This window comes from Protomyctophum bolini (genome assembly GCF_963924005.1).
Source record: "Protomyctophum bolini genome assembly, chromosome: 5".
NCBI lineage: Eukaryota > Metazoa > Chordata > Actinopteri > Myctophiformes > Myctophidae > Protomyctophum > Protomyctophum bolini.
Window position 1 is genome coordinate 43,771,904 of NC_137866.1, and position 24,917 is coordinate 43,796,820.

Sequence of the window (24,917 nt, forward strand, 5' to 3'; positions counted from 1 at the left end):
AAAAAAAAAAAAAAAGGTATAGTGATGCACAGAAAATGGCTAAAGATGCCTTTTCGGCCTATTCGGTTTCCGCCCGAATAGGCAGAAAATATATCACCGAATAGTGTATGCAATTAAATGCATTCAAAAGAGCTGAATAGATGTTTTAGGACCCATAATAGTGATTATTATTTAAGTTAAGTTTTGCCATAATCATTTATTTTGCCATAAATCAGGTAGCTTTAAGGTACGGCCATTACAATGGTAGGAAAAAATATACAATATTCATCATATTCGGACCTGAACATGGTGAATTAGGAAAACGTCACTAATAATAATTAAAAAGACCAGATCTGCAAGCCACTGCATCTCCTTTCCCACAAAAGACAAGCACAGCACAGACTCGCAAGTAATCGCCGCCGCCGCTATATCTCCGCCTGGACAGGTGGAAAAAAATAAAGGTTTTATCGTCCCGAGGTCCGTTACACCCTTCTCTCTCTCTTTCTTTCTCTCCATCTCTCGCTCCCCTATACCCCCTTCTCTCTCTCTCTACTTCTCCATCAATTCTACCCTGTCTCTCTCGCCCTTCTCTGTCTTCCTCTATGTGCTGCCACACTATCTAAAGAGCCGCGCACGTTCTCGGCTGCGCACAGCTTCTTTTTCCGGGTTTTTAGACAGCTGGTGGATGGAAAAAAAGCTCCACTTCCGCGGACGACTTGTGCGACGGCCAGATTCCCGGAAATGCTCTCCTCCGCGTCAGTCGTCCGCAGAGGTGGAGCGTAATTCCCATCCACCAGCTGTCTAAAAACCAGCTGCGCACACGGCACACAGCTTCTTCTGTCCGCGGCTGTGGGCCATTTTGCGATTAGGTGTGGAAAGGGCTTTTGCATGTCCCGTTCGCATTGCCTACCCGACGTTGTAATGTGTTCTCCACTCCTCAGAACTAAACTAATTCTCCATGACTGTAGATAGGAACTCTAATTAAATCCTTATGCAGAGATTAAATGTTGTATTGTAAACCAAACTTATTTTTCCCCTTTTTATTTCTGTCGACACATTCTAAGCCCTGGCCATACGTGTGTGAGACTGTGAGTGCATGCTATAGGGTGCATTTTTTCCCCTTGAGTATAATAATGATGAGGCATTTTAATTTTTTATTGCTAATGAATGATGCATAGGCTAGTTGTATTGTTATTATCCATAATTTGAATCTTCAAACTGAGATATACTTCATAATAATAGCCTACTGCAGTGGTTCCCAAACCTTTTCATGTCAGGGACCCCCAAATTGACACTCATCAGCCCGCGGACTCCCATTTGAAAAGATATGCCAGGGAAGATATTTTCGGTTCTAGCAGTGATTCCCAACCCGTTGAATTTCAAGGACCCCCAGTGTGATATGAATTAGGCTATGGACCCCCATTTAATGGCATTGTATCTCTGAGACCCTAAGTTAATTTAACTCTGTACACTCTCTGAGTTCCTAAAACTATAATTTAGCTGGGGACCCCCTGGAACTCCCTCAAGGACCCCTGGGGTCCCTGGACCCCACTTTGGGAACCACTGGCCTACTGTTCAGTCATAAAATACAGCCATCATAAAATATATAATTTAAGATATGATTGTAATACGGACGGTCAAAAATTAAATACATCTTTTAAGTTTTCGTCGACTAAAATGACTAAAACCCTTAGGAGTTTTCGTAGACTAAAACTAGACTAGACGAGACTATCAAGGATAGAAATGACAAAATGTGACTAAGACTAATTAAGTCTAAGACTAACACCTTTCCTCATCCAGTCGTCCCTTCACAATTAAAGTGTCTCTTCTTTACCTCCCATTGCTGCACATTTTACCATGTTATTTACATAAAATAGGTGTAACTTTACTAACTTAACATTAACATTGTGGGAGAGAGCAAGGCAGTGAGTGAGTGGACCCGGCCTCACAGAGCTCGACCTCGACCAGATGTGGACCAGACCCCTCCACGGAGCCCACCTGTCTATTTCTCTCTGTCTATCTCTCTCTCTCTCCCTCTACCCCCCCGACACGGTCGAGTCAGATGGCCGCCCACCCTAGAGTCGGGTTCTGCCTGACGTTTCTTCCTAAAGGGGAGTTTTTCGTTACCATTGTCGCAATATTGCTTGCTCTGGGTGGATCTTTGTTGGTTGTAAAGTGTCTTCAGACAACTTGTTGTGATTTGACACTATAATTGAAAATTGAATTGAATTGAGAGAGAGAGAGAGAGAGAGAGAGAGAGAGAGAGAGAGAGAGAGAGAGAGAGAGAGAGGGAGAGATAGAGAGAGAGAGAGAGAGAGAGGCGGGGGTTGACTGAGGGGATTTCAGTGCATTGTACTTAGATAAGCAGTAGTAGCACAGTGCAAGGAATTAGTTCAAATACATTCGCCATGTATTTGAAGGAAGCCTGATCTAACCACTCTTAGATTTTCTCCAGTTTATCCCTGAGTTTTAGGATTTGTTTATTTAGCCTTATTGGGCTTTGTTTAGGGTTAATTCACCCCATGGCGCCTCAATTAGCCAGTGGCAGGTTTTTATGACTAACTCGTGGCTTCCATTGAGGTTTAGCGTTGGGATTTAGGTTTACGTATTTGGTCTATTCTTTAAAACTAGATATTTTTGCACGGTTTTTTGCACGGTTCAGCCAAAACGGCTTCATTCGTCTGGAATGTTCTTCGTCTGGTTGTTGTGGTTGTTGTCGTCTGTTGTCGTTGGTTGCCATGGCTGCCAGTTCCCACCTGATGTCGTGTGGTAGTTCTGATTGGTCCAGAGCGTACTGAATAACTTCTAGCTTACATAACGTCTTAAGACAAGGACTCAAGTCTAAGATGAACAGCTCATCAGAGATACGGTGAGATACTCCTTTGAAATCTTCCAAATAGGATGATATTATCTGCCTGTCACGGGTTACTCCCACGGCTCGCTAATTAACAACAATATAGGAGCTACCCTGACCTAAAAGACGTTGCTTATCTCCTAGTCCAGTGCAGCTGATCGGTGGCCTTCGTATGTACGGGTCAGTAACACTGAGTCGAGTCCTCCTTACAATTGCCTCACTCCCTACACCATGCTGTCCAAACAATTCCTCCGTCTCCCGTCCCGTGGTGATGACGTCTATTTTATGACGTCGTACTTGCAATGCACCCCTCCGATTCCCACATCACATGCATCTACCGCCAGTTTAAATGGTTTCCCAAAAGCAGGTGCCGCTAACACAGGCTGACAAGTTAAGATGGCCTTTAGCTGCTCGAATGCTATCTGACACTTCTCGTTCCAACTCAATTTCACCGTTTTCTTCAAGAGATTCGTGAGGGGTTCTGTAATTGCCACAAAATTACGAACAAACTTTCTATAGAATCCGCACATTCCCAATACTCTCATGAGCTGCTTCTTTGTCTGAGGTACAGGCAGATCAGTAATGGCGTGTAACTTAGCAGTATGTGGGCGGACCTGACCACGACCTACCACGTGCCCCAAATACCGGTACGTCACTTGAGCCTTGCCAATCGCACTCTTTGCTAATGTAACCGGATTGAGCTCTGCGTTGTGTTTAGACGGACACGGGGACTCGGGATCGCTCTTTAGCCTTTGGCATATTTATTTCTGCATAGAAATAAAGAGACACTGGGGCACGGTGGCACAGTTGGTAGTGCTGTCGCCTCACAGCTAGAAGGTCCTGGGTTCGATTCCCGCTGGGGACGCTGTGGGCACTGGCGGCGTGTTCCCTCCTCCGCGTCATCAGTGCCCATACCCGAGGCGGAGGTTGGCGATAGGGCCTTTCTGTGTGGAGTTTGCATGTTCTCCCCGTGTCCCCTAGGGTAGATACCCTCACAAAAACATGCCGTAATCCTGGTCTCTAAAACTACCTCCCCCTGGCCAGCCGGGGTGCCTGATGGAGGGGAAAGGAACTGGTCGGAATAATGTGTTCCTTCCACGCGCTACGTCCGGCCGGGGAAATTCCCCTCTGTCAGGTGAAAAGAAGCAGCTTGGACTCCTCATGCATAGAAGGAGGCATGAGGTCAGTCCGCTGCCCCCCCAGGTTGGCAGAGGAAGTGTAGCGCCCAGGATTACATTAGATAATTGGCACTGGGTGATAAGAAAAACTGGGTTACAAAATCGTGGGATAAATTTAAAAAAAAAAGAAATAAAGAGACAGAATGCAGCAGGTATTAGCACAGCACACCTCTGCAACACCACACCAACTCTCTCCAAGCTGGCTTCTAGCAAGAGAGTGTCAGCAATGACTTACAGAATTACACAAAACATTCACATTACATCACAATTACAAATACACTTGAAATTAAATACACCATCAGCTAAACAGTATTTTCTATAAAAGTAAATAAAACAATAAAACACACTTAATACAACATACAATAAATAATGGGAGCAACAAAAACATACCTGCATAGAAATAAAGACACACACAGAATGCAGCAGGTATTAGCACAGCACACCTCTGCAACACCACACCAACTGTAATGAAGGACAATTGACAAATTGGCAATCAGCTCCTCACAAGTGCTGTTAAACAGAACTTCACTAAACAGTACATTAAAACACCTAAACCTTTGTAAAACAAACATATAGTAACATACAGAACTGGATTACAACATAATTTCACCGTTTGCACTGGTTAAATGCACTTAAAACAACTTTAATGCAAAAATCTACTAAGAGCAGAAAACCAACCCACCTCTCTCCAAGCTGGCTTCTAGCAAGAGAGAGAGGAGGAAGCAAACGCAGGTGAATGACGTCACAGCAGGAAGGAGTGAGGACTTCAAAATAAAACATTACATACGTAGCTCCCAAAATGATAAATTGCACAAAACATTACAAAATAAAAGTGTCAATAAATAATATGGCACGTGTGGGATCTTTGGTGGAATGCATCCACTTGTATATCTTATATACCTGCTACACTAAGTTAATGACTAGGTTGGCTTCTGTCAACCGGGCAAAGAACTCTCTTATCTGAGCTACATGTTCGTCCCACGTATCATGGTACAAAACCACATCATCAATATAGGTTACACAGTTCATCACCTGGCTCATCATGTTGTCTGTTGTCGTTGGTTGCCATGGCTGCCATTTCCCACCTGATGTTGTGTGGTAGATCTGATTGGTCCAGAGCGTACTGAATAACTTCTAGCTTACATAACGTCTTAAGACAAGGACTCAAGTCTAAGATGAACAGCTCATCAGAGATATCGTCATGTACTCCTTTGTATCCTCCAAAGAGGATGATATTATCTCCCACATTGCAACAGCACATATCATACCATGGACATGGTCCTTTCCACTTGGGCTCAACCTTCTTCCAGGAGAAGGTCACTGGACTGAATTTCCACACATCATTGAAGTGCTGTTCAACGTTCGTGCCACCAAATATGTACAGCTCTCCATTGTAGTTAAATGCTGAATGACCTTCGCCGAAGCGATATTCTGGTAGAAGTTGTGCAGAAGGTGTGTCCAGCCAGGCGTTTGTCTCTGTGTCAAACACTCTGAGGGTGTGGTATCTCTGTACTGTATCTCTATTCCAGCCCCCGAATACAAACATCTTTGTCCTGGCGATGGTGGCAGAGTGACGGTGTGAAGCAGGAGGTGGAGTTCCTCTGGTGTTAATTAAAGTCCAGACCATTGTGCTGGTGTCCAACTTGTAGATGTCATTAAGGTATTTCTTCTCCATGGTTTGTCCTCCATGGATAAACATGACCTTCTCCAACAAACAGGCTGAGTGGAAGAACCTCCTTTTTGGAACAGTCCCAGAAACCCTGGGTTGGAACCATCTGTGGGCGTCGACATCAAATGCATAAAGCACATTGAATAACTCCCCTACACTAGGCCAGCATCCTCCCCAGATGTAGACTGTATCTTCAACCAACACAGCTGTGTGGCCGTAGAGCATGTGTGGAACCTCAAAATGACCGTCTCCTCTTCCTGGTTCCACTAGAGGTAACTTCTTCCAGCATAAAGACACTGTGTTGAAGACATGGACATCAATCTGTTCCAAGTTGTTGTCGTAGGTACTTTTATGATCGTAGCCTCCAAAGGAATACAGCCTGTTCCTCACTGCTACAGCAGCATGATGGGCTCGCTTTGGTCCTCCTGCTTTGGAAACGGTCCAAGACAACATCACTCTGTCTGTCTGTCTGTCTGTCTGTTTGAGGCTGTGTGTGTGTGTCACGCGGGTGTGATATTTTTCTCCATATCGCTGTGTGAGAGACAGTCCACTGAGCAACTCAAAGTGAGGCTGAATGACAAGCATTTTGCATTCTGGCTCTTTTAGGGGAGCTAGCTATGGCCAGCTTGGTGTGTTTGTGTGTTCTCAGGGGCGGCCTTAAGAATCTGGAGGCCCGTTTCAAGACCAAATATGAGGCCCCCATATACCTATGACATATAGGCAGAGGCGCAACACTGACCGAACGCTAGGGGGGGATATAGAGCGGCGCCGCCGAAAAATCCGTCCCCCCCGTCCCCCCCACCACCCTAGGGGAGGGGGGGGATGGGGGGGTCTAACCACCAAAACGTGGGGTTATGGTTAGGGTCGGATTACAGAGAGGTTGTTCCAGTGACTCAATGCACATACAAAACTGCTTTGGCACAGTTATTATTATTATTATTATGAATTACCTGGCTGTGATTCCTCCTCCTCCCATGTGTTATGTGTCTCAAAACGTAAAAGTTTAACCACATTATCAGCAGCGCCTAAAACAGGTCAAAACTCACTGACCTCATGTAAGTTAGCCTATTCTATATAAAATGTACAACACCTGGGAAGTTTTCAGGAGAGGAGAGGGTTCGCATGTTTTAAATATGTAGTTGCACCTTACCTGGTGTTGACAGTTGTGCTTTCATTAGTGGCTAATATAATAATATAAATACCAAAGTGGGGTCCGGCCGTCCGGGGACCCCCAGAGGTCCTTGAGCCGTGAGTTCCAGGGGGTACAGTACAGCTACATGATAGTTTGGAACCAAATGGACCCTTGTCGCCTTAATTGTGGCATGTCATGTGGACGCAGCGGGGTCCTTGAAATTAAACGGGTTGAGAATCACTGCTACTGCTAGAGCTGTTTAAATCTTCTCTTATGGGGGTCCTTCTCTTCTCTTCAAATGGGGGGAGGGGGGTCCGCGGGCTAATACGTGTCCATAGAGTAGAGGATAAAGTATATTCATTCATCTCCTATCGATCTAGTCAATACACGTTACCAAAAGTTGTGCGTGACACCAAAAGTGGTGACTTATTGAATACTGTTCCTGTATTATTAGAATCATTACGCAATCACCACAGAGTGCAAAGCACATTGGGTCACTGATGGCGGTGTAACAACTTCCAACAAACCGAAGGTAGATGGGCCAAACCATTTTGGGATTTAGACAGGGGTGGATCAAATATACCCTTCAAAATATGTCGCGTTTATGAACGCAGGATTTCACAAGTATTACTCCTAAGATAACTTTGGAGCCAGGGGGGATAAAGGGGGGGACCCCCAAGCCAGAGGGGGATCCCCAAACTCATTTGGGGGGGACCAATGTGACGCTGGCAGGGGATTCGTCCCCTCCGTCCCCTAGCTTATTGCGCCCCTGCATATAGGTATATGATATGAGGCCCCTCTGAGGGTGGAGACCCCCCCTGAGGGTGGAGGCCCCCCTGAGGGTGGACGCCCCCCCCCTGAGGGTGGAGGCCCGTTTGAATTGAAACTGGTGAAACATACTTAAGGCCTCCTATGGTGCCACAAAATACAAATACTGGGTTAAAAAATGTAGTGGTGAAAAACAGTTTGTACCTGTCAGTGTCAATGGCAGGATTATCCATTGTAAGAAACAATGTGTTAGATTGAAAGAAAATGTGGCAACATCTTTGAACTGGCTGCATACTGTAGTATATAAATAGCAACACAATTAAATAATATTAGGCAATGACCAATTGTGTTATGCAGACAGTAGTTATCACAAAAGTAAACTATCTTTAATAATGCCAATCAGAAGGCGGAATAGAAGTGACATCACACATTGTGTTGTGTTGCGTGTATGTGTCCATTTGAGAATAAAATTACATTAAAACAAAAAAAGTATTTTATGTATTTGAAATACAGAAAATACTCAATCTGAAAGTATTTAGATACAAAATACATCTCATTTCTTCCATCCCAGCGAAATACAAATTACAAAAAAGTATTTCAAATACGTATTTCAAATACATGTATTTCAAATACTGCCCATCTCTGGTCACAGTCTACTAATTTAATTGTAGCCAATGTCTGTGCAGACTGCTGCTTAGTGGTGTTGCTGCAATGTATACACTTCAATTCAAAGGTGCTTTATTGGCATGAGAAAACATACAAAAACAGTTTCCCCATTTAAACTGTTTTTATTGTAAAGTATATACAGTACAGTTGGAGGGGACGACACAGAGCTATGTCACATTGCATTTACACGTTATACAGATTATAATAAATCTTTTTTTTTTTAAACAAATAACATATTTTTGCAGGTAATCACTCTGCACCATGTTCTTCATGCATGTATGCCTGTGTGCCTGTGACAGAGACAATGCAACCACTGCACACAAGGTGGAAACCTTCTAACTGGCCACTGTAAACAGACTTTACCAACCAACAGACATATACTGAAAATGTTTTGCATACATCTTCTGAATAAACATCGACCCACTCAACTGTTCATGTTAGGCCTAGTCTGAAGATAGTGAAGTCTCAGCTTTCCTCCCTGGAAATAAAAACGTCTGGGTTTCCGAGGCTACAGCACACCAAGTAAAGTACCGGTAAGTGGAGGATTCTGATATAACGGTTCCATAAATATTAGGTGCTGCAGCTAATGGAAGCCACCACCTGATAACCACTCTATTCTCCCTTATTTGAGAATGGATAAGGTATTGTCTGGATTAAACAAATATAACTTCAGCCATCTTGGACAGCTATTACAACACAGATCTTTTAAACATCTTGAGAGTGGCTTAAACAAAAATTGAAATGCATAAAAAAGAACTGACCCAGTATGCTGTATTGATTGATAAAGGATTTAACTACTTGTGATGAATAAACGTCCAAATGGCTGTTGAGAAAAACTCAAGTCACAACACATATGTGCACATAATGTGCACGCAGCACGTTGGCATGCAAACTGTTTTATTTTGTAAATGAAACGTGTGCCATTCAGTGAGGAGGGAGAAAGACAGGGCAAAGGGATGAAAACATCGTTTATACTGCGTCGCACAACAGGTGTCGCTCACAGACAAGTGACAGACGACAAAAAGAAAGGCAAAGGTGAAGTTGCTCTGTGACTAAGCGACGCCGTCGTAGGCTTTAAAGGCAAGCTTTTCGTTTATATTCTGTTTGTGTGTGTGCAAATCAAACACAAATAAAAAAGTAAAAATTATTCCCACGTGGCAAAAGTCCAGTCTGTCCAAATGACAACTCATGGAAAGGTTAAACATCGCTTTCTCGTCAGCCTCGACAACTGTGACGTTAGCAAAAAGGCAACGAGCTAACTATTAAGTATCCAATTACAATAAAGAATGAGACGGAACAATTGCCAACATAAAATATAACCTGTTGGCCGAGAGCATGGGAATCACTGAAGCTAGGAATGGCAGACAGGGGCGCTGGAAGATATTTATACCAGGGGGGGCTGAAGGGTGGGAGGGAAATCACTACGCTCGGCCGGGCGGAAATTCTTCTCCGGAAACTTCCCCTCTCCACCAGCAGGGGGTGCTGGATGAAGGCAGAAAGCTTTCAGGACATCTTGCCTCTGGTTTTCTTCTACAGTCACAATGGTGGAGCAGTCACAGGCCAAATGTTTGAAGCCCCTGAAACAGATAGGACCCCAGCAGCAGGGGAATGTTTAAAACAGTGCTTTTGTTTGTTCATAATCATCATCTATTTAAGCTATTTGGAGCACTGATGCATATCGACAGTGTATAACATAACGATATTCGTACAGGTACAGTAGCAAAAGGCATGGCTGAATGTGATACCCACTATATGCGTTTATGCATTATTTGAACAGAGGAAGAACGTTTTCAGAAAAGCACACTATTTACAAATAACTTCTAAAATTAATATTCTTGTACTCCAAACAAAACATGAAACTCATCCCCAACTGAACCTGTCGTTACATGAATTGCATAACCTCTGACTTTCCAGGGCTTTATATCTGCCAGTAATATTTGGAATTCTCTGATCATTCGCCCTAAAGTTACATGTTGATCTATTTTCACTATTCTTGAAAGTTTTCAAAATGATTTTGAAAGATTTCTCCTATGACGACATGCCCAAAGACAGGGGTAAATTATTAACAGATTATTTTAATAGATTATCGATTATTTTTTTCATATAATTGATTGATAAATTGATTATTTCTGCTGTACTTTAACGTCAACCTGTCTGTTGTTGTTGACAGTGTTGTGTGTATTATACCTGTTCGGCATGTTCGCCGGGATGGACAATTGGAACTTCAGCGACGGGTCCTTCCATCCAGCGACTTTTAAAGACTTGTCCTGGCCGGCAGCCACCACATGAATTCCATCCTGACAACATTCTTGACAACTTGCCTGCAAGTTAACCAATGCAAAGGTCACACAAACAATTGATATGTTTCACAGCTATAAAGTAGCCTGGTAAACCATCCCGGTTGGTCGCGTAAACTCATTATCATAATGTCTTCTGCAGACCAGTCTGACCCAAGCGCTGTGTGAAAAATATATAAATAGAAGAGCCAATCGGTGTCTGTCAATCACAGGGCCCTGAGTGCTGTGATTGAATACATATTATAATGTGAATTCACGCGACTGGGATGGTTTACCAGGCTAGCTACAAGCTTACAAGTGCTTGTACTTTTCACCATAAGAAGAAGAAGAGCCTACCGGCACAGATATGGATGAAAGAAGTGCAGATTTGTCGTAGTGCATTTTGTCTCCACTACGATAGACCCAGAGTTCTTTTGGAGACACCATCATGAGAGTATCCCCGTCCATGGCCTCCAGCTGGAGGTCTTCAGGAGTAGATGCAAGCCCAAAGGAATTTAACTGCTTCACTACAATGGAAACGTAAATTATACACAGGAAAACTGAGGTCTATTCATTCGAAAATCATTCCGTATGACTCGAAAAGTCACAAAAAAAAAATCACTAAGAAATCTATTTTCTTAGTGATTATTACATCGATTACGACAGAGGTCTTCCAGCGCTTTTCAAGCCAGAGAGGAAGCTAGTACATTATTGTGTAAAATTGTGTTGCAGATTAAACATTTTCATGTTTCACAGTTCCATAGATTGAGTCATAGACTTGTTTGACAACACTGTTATCAGTGTATGTTGGATTCATGGAAATGTGTATTTACTATTTTTCATACATTTAACCACTTAAACCCTCAATACTGGGGGGGGGGGGTCCTAACACAAAGATTTAGCGGCCCCCTTGTAGTAACTCAGAGGACCCCCTGTTGAAGACCCATGGATTACACCATGCATCCACTATCCCAGCTTTAGAATACAGGTACAACATTCACAGCACAGAGTGTATAGATACCTGTTATGGACGGTTTCAATTTCGATTTATTGAATTCCGAAATACTGTAATCCGCCACACCGATGTTATGGTCCGAGTTGGATTCGTTTGCTGTTTGGTTTTTGCTGTAGACGATGGCCAGTCTAGCAGTCTGGGTGGGCATAAAGACGGCCGTGTGGAGATGTCGTTCCGACAGACCCATGGACAGAAACTCTTCGTTGATGAAACTGGCAGCAGAGATCAACTGCCAGCCACATCAAACAAAATAAATGAAATGTTCTTTCATCCAGGTTTCATTTTCATTTATCAGCTGCACACAGAAATGTAATATAATATAGTAAAACAAGCATTACCAAGTTTCTATGAATGTCGTCTTTGGTTCCTGCTAAGATAAATTTCCCGTCGGGAGAAGCTAGCAGAATGTTGACATTGAAATTGCACAACACTTTACTGTATGTCAACTTCCACACAACTTCAGACTTCACTATGTCGTAGGTTAGTGTGTGCAGACTTCCATCTTTGGTGCCTACCTGAGAAACATTTGAATTAAGAGAGCGTTGACATTTCAGAAGAGAGGGACTTGAATAAAGATGACGTGAGCAAAGATTTGAAGAATTGAGTTGGTAACTTACAAAGAGACAGCCGCAGTTGTCTGTTATAATAGCACGTAATGTGGATGGTAGTAATGTGGAGATACCCGAAATCTCTTCATTTTCGTTTTTCCATGACCCCACTTCTTCTCCTGTCTCAGCCAGCCAGCTCTTGATAACCCCTGAGGAATACCCTGTAATGACTACTCTTCTGTCACTGACAATGCTCGTCAGGAGCCCGTTCGGAGGAGTCTTCGGGCGACTGTCCCAGAACACGTCCCCCTAAAACAAATGAGACAAACACAACAAGCTAATTCAGTTCACTTAAATGGCCACACAAGATGCTAGCTTGTGATGTGAATACATAATACATTTGGAGTTACTGTTTAATTGATTGATTTTTTATAATACGTAACATATATTGGTACATATCTGTCAACATGATCACGCTACACAAAAAAGGCTTGAGCTTATTTCCATTAGTGGTCCTTTATGTATGAATGTGTATAGATACCTGTTATGGACGGTTTCAATTTCGATTTATTGAATTCCGAAATACTGTAATCCGCCACACCGATGTTATGGTCCGAGTTGGATTCGTTTGCTGTTTGGTTTTTGCTGTAGACGATGGCCAGTCTAGCAGTCTGGGTGGGCATAAAGACGGCCGTGTGGAGATGTCGTTCCGACAGACCCATGGACAGAAACTCTTCGTTGATGAAACTGGCAGCAGAGATCAACTGCCAGCCACATCAAACAAAATAAATGAAATGTTCTTTCATCCAGGTTTCATTTTCATTTATCAGCTGCACACAGAAATGTAATATAATATAGTAAAACAAGCATTACCAAGTTTCTATGAATGTCGTCTTTGGTTCCTGCTAAGATAAATTTCCCGTCGGGAGAAGCTAGCAGAATGTTGACATTGAAATCGCACAACACTTTACTGTATGTCAACTTCCACACAACTTCAGACTTCACTATGTCGTAGGTTAGTGTGTGCAGACTTCCATCTTTGGTGCCTACCTGAGAAACATTTGAATTAAGAGAGCGTTGACATTTCAGAAGAGAGGGACTTGAATAAAGATGACGTGAGCAAAGATTTGAAGAATTGAGTTGGTAACTTACAAAGAGACAGCCGCAGTTGTCTGTTATAATAGCACGTAATGTGGATGGTAGTAATGTGGAGATACCCGAAATCTCTTCATTTTCGTTTTTCCATGACCCCACTTCTTCTCCTGTCTCAGCCAGCCAGCTCTTGATAACCCCTGAGGAATACCCTGTAATGACTACTCTTCTGTCACTGACAATGCTCGTCAGGAGCCCGTTCGGAGGAGTCTTCGGGCGACTGTCCCAGAACACGTCCCCCTAAAACAAATGAGACAAACACAACAAGCTAATTCAGTTCACTTAAATGGCCACACAAGATGCTAGCTTGTGATGTGAATACATAATACATTTGGAGTTACTGTTTAATTGATTGATTTTTTATAATACGTAACATATATTGGTACATATCTGTCAACATGATCACGCTACACAAAAAAGGCTTGAGCTTATTTCCATTAGTGGTCCTTTATGTATGAATGTGTATAGATACCTGTTATGGACGGTTTCAATTTCGATTTATTGAATTCCGAAATACTGTAATCCGCCACACCGATGTTATGGTCCGAGTTGGATTCGTTTGCTGTTTGGTTTTTGCTGTAGACGATGGCCAGTCTAGCAGTCTGGGTGGGCATAAAGACGGCCGTGTGGAGATGTCGTTCCGACAGACCCATGGACAGAAACTCTTCGTTGATGAAACTGGCAGCAGAGATCAACTGCCAGCCACATCAAACAAAATAAATGAAATGTTCTTTCATCCAGGTTTCATTTTCATTTATCAGCTGCACACAGAAATGTAATATAATATAGTAAAACAAGCATTACCAAGTTTCTATGAATGTCGTCTTTGGTTCCTGCTAAGATAAATTTCCCGTCGGGAGAAGCTAGCAGAATGTTGACATTGAAATCGCACAACACTTTACTGTATGTCAACTTCCACACAACTTCAGACTTCACTATGTCGTAGGTTAGTGTGTGCAGACTTCCATCTTTGGTGCCTACCTGAGAAACATTTGAATTAAGAGAGCGTTGACATTTCAGAAGAGAGGGACTTGAATAAAGATGACGTGAGCAAAGATTTGAAGAATTGAGTTGGTAACTTACAAAGAGACAGCCGCAGTTGTCTGTTATAATAGCACGTAATGTGGATGGTAGTAATGTGGAGATACCCGAAATCTCTTCATTTTCGTTTTTCCATGACCCCACTTCTTCTCCTGTCTCAGCCAGCCAGCTCTTGATAACCCCTGAGGAATACCCTGTAATGACTACTCTTCTGTCACTGACAATGCTCGTCAGGAGCCCGTTCAGAGGAGTCTTCGGGCGACTGTCCCAGAACACGTCCCCCTAAAACAAATGAGACAAACACAACAAGCTAATTCAGTTCACTTAAATGGCCACACAAGATGCTAGCTTGTGATGTGAATACATAATACATTTGGAGTTACTGTTTAATTGATTGATTTTTTATAATACGTAACATATATTGGTACATATCTGTCAACATGATCACGCTACACAAAAAAGGCTTGAGCTTATTTCCATTAGTGGTCCTTTATGTATGAATGTGTATAGATACCTGTTATGGACGGTTTCAATTTCGATTTATTGAATTCCGAAATACTGTAATCCGCCACACCGATGTTATGGTCCGAGTTGGATTCGTTTGCTGTTTGGTTTTTGCTGTAGACGATGGCCAGTCTAGCAGTCTGGGTGGGCATAAAGACGGCCGTGTGGAGATGTCGTTCCGACAGACCCATGGACAGAAACTCTTCGTTGATGAAACTGGCAGCAGAGATCAACTGCCAGCCACATCAAACAAAATAAATGAAATGTTCTTTCATCCAGGTTTCATTTTCATTTATCAGCTGCACACAGAAATGTAATATAATATAGTAAAACAAGCATTACCAAGTTTCTATGAATGTCGTCTTTGGTTCCTGCTAAGATAAATTTCCCGTCGGGAGAAGCTAGCAGAATGTTGACATTGAAATCGCACAACACTTTACTGTATGTCAACTTCCACACAACTTCAGACTTCACTATGTCGTAGGTTAGTGTGTGCAGACTTCCATCTTTGGTGCCTACCTGAGAAACATTTGAATTAAGAGAGCGTTGACATTTCAGAAGAGAGGGACTTGAATAAAGATGACGTGAGCAAAGATTTGAAGAATTGAGTTGGTAACTTACAAAGAGACAGCCGCAGTTGTCTGTTATAATAGCACGTAATGTGGATGGTAGTAATGTGGAGATACCCGAAATCTCTTCATTTTCGTTTTTCCATGACCCCACTTCTTCTCCTGTCTCAGCCAGCCAGCTCTTGATAACCCCTGAGGAATACCCTGTAATGACTACTCTTCTGTCACTGACAATGCTCGTCAGGAGCCCGTTCGGAGGAGTCTTCGGGCGACTGTCCCAGAACACGTCCCCCTAAAACAAATGAGACAAACACAACAAGCTAATTCAGTTCACTTAAATGGCCACACAAGATGCTAGCTTGTGATGTGAATACATAATACATTTGGAGTTACTGTTTAATTGATTGATTTTTTATAATACGTAACATATATTGGTACATATCTGTCAACATGATCACGCTACACAAAAAAGGCTTGAGCTTATTTCCATTAGTGGTCCTTTATGTATGAATGTCAGAATGTGTATAGATACCTGTTATGGACGGTTTCAATTTCGATTTATTGAATTCCGAAATACTGTAATCCGCCACACCGATGTTATGGTCCGAGTTGGATTCGTTTGCTGTTTGGTTTTTGCTGTAGACGATGGCCAGTCTAGCAGTCTGGGTGGGCATAAAGACGGCCGTGTGGAGATGTCGTTCCGACAGACCCATGGACAGAAACTCTTCGTTGATGAAACTGGCAGCAGAGATCAACTGCCAGCCACATCAAACAAAATAAATGAAATGTTCTTTCATCCAGGTTTCATTTTCATTTATCAGCTGCACACAGAAATGTAATATAATATAGTAAAACAAGCATTACCAAGTTTCTATGAATGTCGTCTTTGGTTCCTGCTAAGATAAATTTCCCGTCGGGAGAAGCTAGCAGAATGTTGACATTGAAATCGCACAACACTTTACTGTATGTCAACTTCCACACAACTTCAGACTTCACTATGTCGTAGGTTAGTGTGTGCAGACTTCCATCTTTGGTGCCTACCTGAGAAACATTTGAATTAAGAGAGCGTTGACATTTCAGAAGAGAGGGACTTGAATAAAGATGACGTGAGCAAAGATTTGAAGAATTGAGTTGGTAACTTACAAAGAGACAGCCGCAGTTGTCTGTTATAATAGCACGTAATGTGGATGGTAGTAATGTGGAGATACCCGAAATCTCTTCATTTTCGTTTTTCCATGACCCCACTTCTTCTCCTGTCTCAGCCAGCCAGCTCTTGATAACCCCTGAGGAATACCCTGTAATGACTACTCTTCTGTCACTGACAATGCTCGTCAGGAGCCCGTTCGGAGGAGTCTTCGGGCGACTGTCCCAGAACACGTCCCCCTAAAACAAATGAGACAAACACAACAAGCTAATTCAGTTCACTTAAATGGCCACACAAGATGCTAGCTTGTGATGTGAATACATAATACATTTGGAGTTACTGTTTAATTGATTGATTTTTTATAATACGTAACATATATTGGTACATATCTGTCAACATGATCACGCTACACAAAAAAGGCTTGAGCTTATTTCCATTAGTGGTCCTTTATGTATGAATGTGTATAGATACCTGTTATGGACGGTTTCAATTTCGATTTATTGAATTCCGAAATACTGTAATCCGCCACACCGATGTTATGGTCCGAGTTGGATTCGTTTGCCGTTTGGTTTTTGCTGTAGACGATGGCCAGTCTAGCAGTCTGGGTGGGCATAAAGACGGCCGTGTGGAGATGTCGTTCCGACAGACCCATGGACAGAAACTCTTCGTTGATGAAACTGGCAGCAGAGATCAACTGCCAGCCACATCAAACAAAATAAATGAAATGTTCTTTCATCCAGGTTTCATTTTCATTTATCAGCTGCACACAGAAATGTAATATAATATAGTAAAACAAGCATTACCAAGTTTCTATGAATGTCGTCTTTGGTTCCTGCTAAGATAAATTTCCCGTCGGGAGAAGCTAGCAGAATGTTGACATTGAAATCGCACAACACTTTACTGTATGTCAACTTCCACACAACTTCAGACTTCACTATGTCGTAGGTTAGTGTGTGCAGACTTCCATCTTTGGTGCCTACCTGAGAAACATTTGAATTAAGAGAGCGTTGACATTTCAGAAGAGAGGGACTTGAATAAAGATGACGTGAGCAAAGATTTGAAGAATTGAGTTGGTAACTTACAAAGAGACAGCCGCAGTTGTCTGTTATAATAGCACGTAATGTGGATGGTAGTAATGTGGAGATACCCGAAATCTCTTCATTTTCGTTTTTCCATGACCCCACTTCTTCTCCTGTCTCAGCCAGCCAGCTCTTGATAACCCCTGAGGAATACCCTGTAATGACTACTCTTCTGTCACTGACAATGCTCGTCAGGAGCCCGTTCGGAGGAGTCTTCGGGCGACTGTCCCAGAACACGTCCCCCTAAAACAAATGAGACAAACACAACAAGCTAATTCAGTTCACTTAAATGGCCACACAAGATGCTAGCTTGTGATGTGAATACATAATACATTTGGAGTTACTGTTTAATTGATTGATTTTTTATAATACGTAACATATATTGGTACATATCTGTCAACATGATCACGCTACACAAAAAAGGCTTGAGCTTATTTCCATTAGTGGTCCTTTATGTATGAATGTGTATAGATACCTGTTATGGACGGTTTCAATTTCGATTTATTGAATTCCGAAATACTGTAATCCGCCACACCGATGTTATGGTCCGAGTTGGATTCGTTTGCTGTTTGGTTTTTGCTGTAGACGATGGCCAGTCTAGCAGTCTGGGTGGGCATAAAGACGGCCGTGTGGAGATGTCGTTCCGACAGACCCATGGACAGAAACTCTTCGTTGATGAAACTGGCAGCAGAGATCAACTACCAGCCACATCAAACAAAATAAATGAAATGTTCTTTCATCCAGGTTTCATTTTCATTTATCAGCTGCACACAGAAATGTAATATAATATAGTAAAACAAGCATTACCAAGTTTCTATGAATGTCGTCTTTGGTTCCTGCTAAGATAAATTTCCCGTCGGGAGAAGCTAGCAGAATGTTGACATTGAAATCGCACAACACTTTACTGTATGTCAACTTCCACACAACTTCAGACTTCACTATGTCGTAGGTTAGTGTGTGCAGACTTCCATCTTTGGTGCCTACCTGAGAAACATTTGAATTAAGAGAGCGTTGACATTTCAGAAGAGAGGGACTTGAATAAAGATGACGTGAGCAAAGATTTGAAGAATTGAGTTGGTAACTTACAAAGAGACAGCCGCAGTTGTCTGTTATAATAGCACGTAATGTGGATGGTAGTAATGTGGAGATACCCGAAATCTCTTCATTTTCGTTTTTCCATGACCCCACTTCTTCTCCTGTCTCAGCCAGCCAGCTCTTGATAACCCCTGAGGAATACCCTGTAATGACTACTCTTCTGTCACTGACAATGCTCGTCAGGAGCCCGTTCGGAGGAGTCTTCGGGCGACTGTCCCAGAACACGTCCCCCTAAAACAAATGAGACAAACACAACAAGCTAATTCAGTTCACTTAAATGGCCACACAAGATGCTAGCTTGTGATGTGAATACATAATACATTTGGAGTTACTGTTTAATTGATTGATTTTTTATAATACGTAACATATATTGGTACATATCTGTCAACATGATCACGCTACACAAAAAAGGCTTGAGCTTATTTCCATTAGTGGTCCTTTATGTATGAATGTGTATAGATACCTGTTATGGACGGTTTCAATTTCGATTTATTGAATTCCGAAATACTGTAATCCGCCACACCGATGTTATGGTCCGAGTTGGATTCGTTTGCTGTTTGGTTTTTGCTGTAGACGATGGCCAGTCTAGCAGTCTGGGTGGGCATAAAGACGGCCGTGTGGAGATGTCGTTCCGACAGACCCATGGACAGAAACTCTTCGTTGATGAAACTGGCAGCAGAGATCAACTGCCAGCCACATCAAACAAAATAAATGAAATGTTCTTTCATCCAGGTTTCATTTTCATTTATCAGCTGCACACAGAAATGTAATATAATATAGTAAAACAAGCATTACCAAGTTTCTATGAATGTCGTCTTTGGTTCCTGCTAAGATAAATTTCCCGTCGGGAGAAGCTAGCAGAATGTTGACATTGAAATCGCACAACACTTTACTGTATGTCAACTTCCACACAACTTCAGACTTCACTATGTCGTAGGTTAGTGTGTGCAGACTTCCATCTTTGGTGCCTACCTGAGAAACATTTGAATTAAGAGAGCGTTGACATTTCAGAAGAGAGGGACTTGAATAAAGATGACGTGAGCAAAGATTTGAAGAATTGAGTTGGTAACTTACAAAGAGACAGCCGCAGTTGTCTGTTATAATAGCACGTAATGTGGATGGTAGTAATGTGGAGATACCCGAAATCTCTTCATTTTCGTTTTTCCATGACCCCACTTCTTCTCCTGTCTCAGCCAGCCAGCTCTTGATAACCCCTGAGGAATACCCTGTAATGACTACTATTCTGTCACTGACAATGCTCGTCAGGAGCCCGTTCGGAGGAGTCTTCGGGCGACTGTCCCAGAACACGTCCCCCTAAAACAAATGAGACAAACACAACAAGCTAATTCAGTTCACTTAAATGGCCACACAAGATGCTAGCTTGTGATGTGAATACATAATACATTTGGAGTTACTGTTTAATTGATTGATTTTTTATAATACGTAACATATATTGGTACATATCTGTCAACATGATCACGCTACACAAAAAAGGCTTGAGCTTATTTCCATTAGTGGTCCTTTATGTATGAATGTGTATAGATACCTGTTATGGACGGTTTCAATTTCGATTTATTGAATTCCGAAATACTGTAATCCGCCACACCGATGTTATGGTCCGAGTTGGATTCGTTTGCTGTTTGGTTTTTGCTGTAGACGATGGCCAGTCTAGCAGTCTGGGTGGGCATAAAGACGGCCGTGTGGAGATGTCGTTCCGACAGACCCATGGACAGAAACTCTTCGTTGATGAAACTGGCAGCAGAGATCAACTGCCAGCCACATCAAACAAAATAAATGAAATGTTCTTTCATCCAGGTTTCATTTTCATTTATCAGCTGCACACAGAAATGTAATATAATATAGTAAAACAAGCATTACCAAGTTTCTATGAATGTCGTCTTTGGTTCCTGCTAAGATAAATTTCCCGTCGGGAGAAGCTAGCAGAATGTTGACATTGAAATCGCACAACACTTTACTGTATGTCAACTTCCACACAACTTCAGACTTCACTATGTCGTAGGTTAGTGTGTGCAGACTTCCATCTTTGGTGCCTACCTGAGAAACATTTGAATTAAGAGAGCGTTGACATTTCAGAAGAGAGGGACTTGAATAAAGATGACGTGAGCAAAGATTTGAAGAATTGAGTTGGTAACTTACAAAGAGACAGCCGCAGTTGTCTGTTATAATAGCACGTAATGTGGATGGTAGTAATGTGGAGATACCCGAAATCTCTTCATTTTCGTTTTTCCATGACCCCACTTCTTCTCCTGTCTCAGCCAGCCAGCTCTTGATAACCCCTGAGGAATACCCTGTAATGACTACTCTTCTGTCACTGACAATGCTCGTCAGGAGCCCGTTCGGAGGAGTCTTCGGGCGACTGTCCCAGAACACGTCCCCCTAAAACAAATGAGACAAACACAACAAGCTAATTCAGTTCACTTAAATGGCCACACAAGATGCTAGCTTGTGATGTGAATACATAATACATTTGGAGTTACTGTTTAATTGATTGATTTTTTATAATACGTAACATATATTGGTACATATCTGTCAACATGATCACGCTACACAAAAAAGGCTTGAGCTTATTTCCATTAGTGGTCCTTTATGTATGAATGTGTATAGATACCTGTTATGGACGGTTTCAATTTCGATTTATTGAATTCCGAAATACTGTAATCCGCCACACCGATGTTATGGTCCGAGTTGGATTCGTTTGCTGTTTGGTTTTTGCTGTAGACGATGGCCAGTCTAGCAGTCTGGGTGGGCATAAAGACGGCCGTGTGGAGATGTCGTTCCGACAGACCCATGGACAGAAACTCTTCGTTGATGAAACTGGCAGCAGAGATCAACTGCCAGCCACATCAAACAAAATAAATGAAATGTTCTTTCATCCAGGTTTCATTTTCATTTATCAGCTGCACACAGAAATGTAATATAATATAGTAAAACAAGCATTACCAAGTTTCTATGAATGTCGTCTTTGGTTCCTGCTAAGATAAATTTCCCGTCGGGAGAAGCTAGCAGAATGTTGACATTGAAATCGCACAACACTTTACTGTATGTCAACTTCCACACAACTTCAGACTTCACTATGTCGTAGGTTAGTGTGTGCAGACTTCCATCTTTGGTGCCTACCTGAGAAACATTTGAATTAAGAGAGCGTTGACATTTCAGAAGAGAGGGACTTGAATAAAGATGACGTGAGCAAAGATTTGAAGAATTGAGTTGGTAACTTACAAAGAGACAGCCGCAGTTGTCTGTTATAATAGCACGTAATGTGGATGGTAGTAATGTGGAGATACCCGAAATCTCTTCATTTTCGTTTTTCCATGACCCCACTTCTTCTCCTGTCTCAGCCAGCCAGCTCTTGATAACCCCTGAGGAATACCCTGTAATGACTACTCTTCTGTCACTGACAATGCTCGTCAGGAGCCCGTTCGGAGGAGTCTTCGGGCGACTGTCCCAGAACACGTCCCCCTAAAACAAATGAGACAAACACAACAAGCTAATTCAGTTCACTTAAATGGCCACACAAGATGCTAGCTTGTGATGTGAATACATAATACATTTGGAGTTACTGTTTAATTGATTGATTTTTTATAATACGTAACATATATTGGTACATATCTGTCAACATGATCACGCTACACAAAAAAGGCTTGAGCTTATTTCCATTAGTGGTCCTTTATGTATGAATGTGTATAGATACCTGTTATGGACGGTTTCAATTTCGATTTATTGAATTCCGAAATACTGTAATCCGCCACACCGATGTTATGGTCCGAGTTGGATTCGTTTGCTGTTTGGTTTTTGCTGTAGACGATGGCCAGTCTAGCAGTCTGGGTGGGCATAAAGACGGCCGTGTGGAGATGTCGTTCCGACAGACCCATGGACAGAAACTCTTCGTTGATGAAACTGGCAGCAGAGATCAACTGCCAGCCACATCAAACAAAATAAATGAAATGTTCTTTCATCCAGGTTTCATTTTCATTTATCAGCTGCACACAGAAATGTAATATAATATAGTAAAACAAGCATTACCAAGTTTCTATGAATGTCGTCTTTGGTTCCTGCTAAGATAAATTTCCCGTCGGGAGAAGCTAGCAGAATGTTGACATTGAAATCGCACAACACTTTACTGTATGTCAACTTCCACACAACTTCAGACTTCACTATGTCGTAGGTTAGTGTGTGCAGACTTCCATCTTTGGTGCCTACCTGAGAAACATTTGAATTAAGAGAGCGTTGACATTTCAGAAGAGAGGGACTTGAATAAAGATGACGTGAGCAAAGATTTGAAGAATTGAGTTGGTAACTTACAAAGAGACAGCCGCAGTTGTCTGTTATAATAGCACGTAATGTGGATGGTAGTAATGTGGAGATACCCGAAATCTCTTCATTTTCGTTTTTCCATGACCCCACTTCTTCTCCTGTCTCAGCCAGCCAGCTCTTGATAACCCCTGAGGAATACCCTGTAATGACTACTCTTCTGTCACTGACAATGCTCGTCAGGAGCCCGTTCGGAGGAGTCTTCGGGCGACTGTCCCAGAACACGTCCCCCTAAAACAAATGAGACAAACACAACAAGCTAATTCAGTTCACTTAAATGGCCACACAAGATGCTAGCTTGTGATGTGAATACATAATACATTTGGAGTTACTGTTTAATTGATTGATTTTTTATAATACGTAACATATATTGGTACATATCTGTCAACATGATCACGCTACACAAAAAAGGCTTGAGCTTATTTCCATTAGTGGTCCTTTATGTATGAATGTGTATAGATACCTGTTATGGACGGTTTCAATTTCGATTTATTGAATTCCGAAATACTGTAATCCGCCACACCGATGTTATGGTCCGAGTTGGATTCGTTTGCTGTTTGGTTTTTGCTGTAGACGATGGCCAGTCTAGCAGTCTGGGTGGGCATAAAGACGGCCGTGTGGAGATGTCGTTCCGACAGACCCATGGACAGAAACTCTTCGTTGATGAAACTGGCAGCAGAGATCAACTGCCAGCCACATCAAACAAAATAAATGAAATGTTCTTTCATCCAGGTTTCATTTTCATTTATCAGCTGCACACAGAAATGTAATATAATATAGTAAAACAAGCATTACCAAGTTTCTATGAATGTCGTCTTTGGTTCCTGCTAAGATAAATTTCCCGTCGGGAGAAGCTAGCAGAATGTTGACATTGAAATCGCACAACACTTTACTGTATGTCAACTTCCACACAACTTCAGACTTCACTATGTCGTAGGTTAGTGTGTGCAGACTTCCATCTTTGGTGCCTACCTGAGAAACATTTGAATTAAGAGAGCGTTGACATTTCAGAAGAGAGGGACTTGAATAAAGATGACGTGAGCAAAGATTTGAAGAATTGAGTTGGTAACTTACAAAGAGACAGCCGCAGTTGTCTGTTATAATAGCACGTAATGTGGATGGTAGTAATGTGGAGATACCCGAAATCTCTTCATTTTCGTTTTTCCATGACCCCACTTCTTCTCCTGTCTCAGCCAGCCAGCTCTTGATAACCCCTGAGGAATACCCTGTAATGACTACTCTTCTGTCACTGACAATGCTCGTCAGGAGCCCGTTCGGAGGAGTCTTCGGGCGACTGTCCCAGAACACGTCCCCCTAAAACAAATGAGACAAACACAACAAGCTAATTCAGTTCACTTAAATGGCCACACAAGATGCTAGCTTGTGATGTGAATACATAATACATTTGGAGTTACTGTTTAATTGATTGATTTTTTATAATACGTAACATATATTGGTACATATCTGTCAACATGATCACGCTACACAAAAAAGGCTTGAGCTTATTTCCATTAGTGGTCCTTTATGTATGAATGTGTATAGATACCTGTTATGGACGGTTTCAATTTCGATTTATTGAATTCCGAAATACTGTAATCCGCCACACCGATGTTATGGTCCGAGTTGGATTCGTTTGCTGTTTGGTTTTTGCTGTAGACGATGGCCAGTCTAGCAGTCTGGGTGGGCATAAAGACGGCCGTGTGGAGATGTCGTTCCGACAGACCCATGGACAGAAACTCTTCGTTGATGAAACTGGCAGCAGAGATCAACTGCCAGCCACATCAAACAAAATAAATGAAATGTTCTTTCATCCAGGTTTCATTTTCATTTATCAGCTGCACACAGAAATGTAATATAATATAGTAAAACAAGCATTACCAAGTTTCTATGAATGTCGTCTTTGGTTCCTGCTAAGA